The sequence below is a fragment of the Alosa alosa genome, chromosome 2 (genome assembly GCF_017589495.1).
Source record: "Alosa alosa isolate M-15738 ecotype Scorff River chromosome 2, AALO_Geno_1.1, whole genome shotgun sequence".
Classification (NCBI taxonomy): domain Eukaryota; kingdom Metazoa; phylum Chordata; class Actinopteri; order Clupeiformes; family Clupeidae; genus Alosa; species Alosa alosa.
The window spans coordinates 4,379,155-4,382,733 of record NC_063190.1 but is presented as its reverse complement, the minus strand read 5'-3'; the positions used below and the strand labels follow the sequence as shown (position 1 = coordinate 4,382,733).

Below are 3,579 nucleotides of genomic sequence, written 5' to 3'. Positions count from 1 at the left end.
TGCTGACTCATACGAATGAATTTATTACCAGGGATATATTCAGTACATCTGATCCTATTACAAATATACCAGTCAAGATGAATGTCCTTTTGGACGAGTTCTCCAAAGGGGGAGTCTTAGGCTATACTTAGTACTATGCCAAGTTAAGGGCACTCTCTGATTGGCTATACTTAGTACTATGCCAAGTTAAGGGCACTCTCTGATTGAAGGTGATGTGTTTGGATACCAACATGCCAAGTGGTGCAAGCTGGCTTACCTTGGCGGGCATGCACTTTTTAAACTGACTTAGCAGATATCAGAGGGGATGAGCCCTTACTGACAGCTCAAGGACGGAGAAGTGATTGTTAAAGATACTGGTATGGTCTCACAGAATTGCAGACCATATAATGGAATGCATCTGCTACTTCTCTAAAAGGTCAACTGAGAAAGGCTTGACTGAAATTGATGTGATGTCATATGGCAGATGTCAAAAAAGGTTTAGGACCATTTAAGTACTACAGAGGCCTAAAGGGACATGTCTAAAATATTTGTTTCAAGTTTCTGGTGCATCAGAAAGTTTTGCGTGTGTGCAACACATATAAGGGTGAAGTACCTCTTTAAATAATGTGGTATAAAGATGCTGCACTGCTGTTGGTCAAAAATAACATCACTGAGTTAAAGAAAACAGTAGGTGGCGCACTCTGCTGAGAAATACAAAATATCTCTGTAGGTCTACTGGAAGATCCTCATGAGAGATGCATTTACACTGTACCTTGTTTTTTTTTACTACAGTAGGGTTTTAATGTGCATTTAGGGGGCTGGAGGCCCTCATGATTGATTTTGTCTCATTGTTGCAAATTTCTTGGCACAGCTCATGACCTTTTTCCCCTATTTGTCCTTTCATTTTGCAAAAAAATGTCTTAATCTACATTGCGTTCATGACATTGGCAAGTTTCCTATTTCAAACAAGTTGTTTTTGTTTTGTTTACTCTGTGTCATGTTGCTATGCATGTGATGCTCTCTCTCTCTCTCTCTCTCTCTCTCTCACACACACACACACACACACACACACACACACACACACACACACACACACATACACACACACAAACAAGAACACAGACCACAAAGACATAAAAACAACAATCTGAAAGCCTGACGTGGTTGAGAGCAGAGACTGAATACCTTGACAGGTTCTTGGAAATCTCTGGAACCTCCATCTTAGTCACACCTCCTTGCTTATATCCAAGAGCCACATCTCATGTATCATCATGTATCATCCCACTCGGCAAGAAAAAAACAACTCGCTGGCCCAAGCCCAAACTTGAAGTGGTGAAATAAAGGGCTCAACAGCCAAGCCAGTGGAGCAGCTAGTCTCCCTCCATCGAAACTCTGCACAGTCTGAGACTGTTAAGGAGAAGAGGTGATAGCAGACTTGGAAAAACTGCATATCTTGATTCCTTGACACTTTTGGTAATGAAGGGGTAAGGGTTTGTAATATGTATGGGTTCTTCCTGACATAATTCAAGATGTCTACATGATCAGTATGGTAAATTACAGCCCAGTCCATGTAAGAAAAAACTTTTGATTTCAGAGATACTAATCTATGACCATGTGATAGCAATACACAGTCAGCTGCAAAAAAAGACACAAGAAATGATGCAGAGCACCGGAGACTAGGCTGTTAACAGTGACCTCTGTGGTTTTCCGGTAACTGAAAGATTGCAATAAGGGGCAGTATTCATAGTCTGCTGTAACAAATTAGGTGGATCCTAAGTGGCAATGTGCATAAACAGAATCTAAATTCTTCTACATATGAAACCTGTAAGTCATAGAATTGTAGGGGATGCATGGTACTGCATATAACAATATGAAGGAGACTGGGGTTTCAAAGTACAACCAAACATGGACATTCAAATGTAAAAATAGTGGCTCAACCATTCACAATGTTCAGTTTTCTGTGGCTAAATTATGTTAAGTCTGTCTGAAACTGTTTTAGTACCACTGCACTTCTTAGCTTTGTCACTTTGTTGCTTGCTTCGTGACTGCTGCATAGAAGTAGAACAGCCTAGAAGAACTGTTTGGACTCTAAGTTAGTTTGTGGCTTTGAGGCTATCCCTCAGCTATGTGGCAATAAAATACATGAAGTGTGATAAAACTAGAGAGAGGAGAGAGAGAAAGCGTACTAGAAAGAAGGAATGTGTGTGTGTGTGTGTGTGTGTGTGTGTGTGTGTGTGTGTGTGTGTGCGTGCGTGCGTGCGTGCGTGCGTGTGCGCGCGCGTGCGTGCGTGTGTGTCTATGTGAATCTGTGTATATGCCTTTTTATTTTGTACTTGAATGTTTTGTATGTGGTGTGATTGTGCATAGAAAATTATGGAGTCTAGGAGTTCAGACTGTGGGATTAGGTTTATGGACGTTGGCCCTGGCTCTAGGGTATGACTCTGCAAAAAGCTTGTCCATCCTCTTTGCAAGCCACAGTGTTTCCACCAAAAAGAACACTAAGAAAGAAGAAAAGAGTTAACATACAGCTATTTTAACATTGTCATATGATTGACATACTTATTCAGCATACATCTCAACCATAAATGATGAACAAGATAGTCAAGAAACAATGACAAATAACAGGCTTCTAAAGTTCCCATTTCAATGTTACTTATAAGGAATACAGTAAAAAAAAATGTATGTGTCTCCACTCAGACCTCCTACTATTCTGTGTACAGAATTTTGTCATGCTACTATCTACAGACAAACATTTTTGTCAGTATTCTTTACTGCTGTATACACATTTGACTTTCCTAGAAGTTAAATCAGACGAGTGGTTGTTAAACTTGGGAGAGTGCTGTCTCTGTATGAATGAGAACAAACATAAGGCTGCTTGGCAGTGGATAACTGATATTTAGGAACCTCTTCTGTCTGGATTTTTTCCCCACACAATGAAGGAAAAAGTGAAAAAAAAAGGAGGAGGCGGAGGAGAGAGAGTGAGAGAGAAAGAAAGAAAGAAAGTATGAATCATTTGAAAAGCCAGCAGTTTGTCAGGTTGGGTTTGGCAGAGTCAAAACATACCACAATCTGCTTCTCCACCAAACACAATGGGGAACCCCATCCGTCTCTTTCAAGTTCAGAGGCAGGAAATGTGAGTGTCTTTCACTGTGTCCAAGGCAGACAACAGCAGTAGGTTGTGGAGAAACCAGGGCAAAACAGAAAAATCAGTGACCAAAAAAATTTGCTATTTGCTTAATTTACTTCATATTAAGCATTGCTGGTTAAAACAATGTGTTAAATGTTTTCAAGAAAGGGAAACAATGTGTGCTTTTACGATTCATCAGACAATTATATAGAATGAGATGTATAGGAAAAGTGAAAACAAAGACAGAGAGGTTTTTGACTGTGGCATGAAAGACTATACAACTCTCCTTGCATGCAAGCATACACAGTCAAAGATGTGTCTTTGCTTCTGCTGATGATAACATTTGGGAGCTTGCATTTGCGTACCCCAATAATATTCATTCACACCACTTATCGTGGATATATTTTAAGACTTCTAAGTTAAATAATAAATAAATAAGGCGTGTTTAAATGTTTTGAAGTATATTGATTAAA

General features: G+C 39.6%; 1 long non-coding RNA gene across 1 annotated transcript; it reads right to left on the bottom strand.

Annotated features, from left to right (window-relative positions):
* Nucleotides 1-2,366: 2,366 nt before the first annotated feature.
* LOC125309969 lies at nucleotides 2,367-3,126 on the bottom strand. The gene is made up of 2 exons (XR_007196220.1): nucleotides 3,043-3,126; nucleotides 2,367-2,477 (listed from the first exon to the last, which is right to left on the bottom strand). It is a non-coding gene; the product is annotated as an uncharacterized LOC125309969 (long non-coding RNA).
* Between the last annotated feature and the right edge of the window lie 453 nt (nucleotides 3,127-3,579).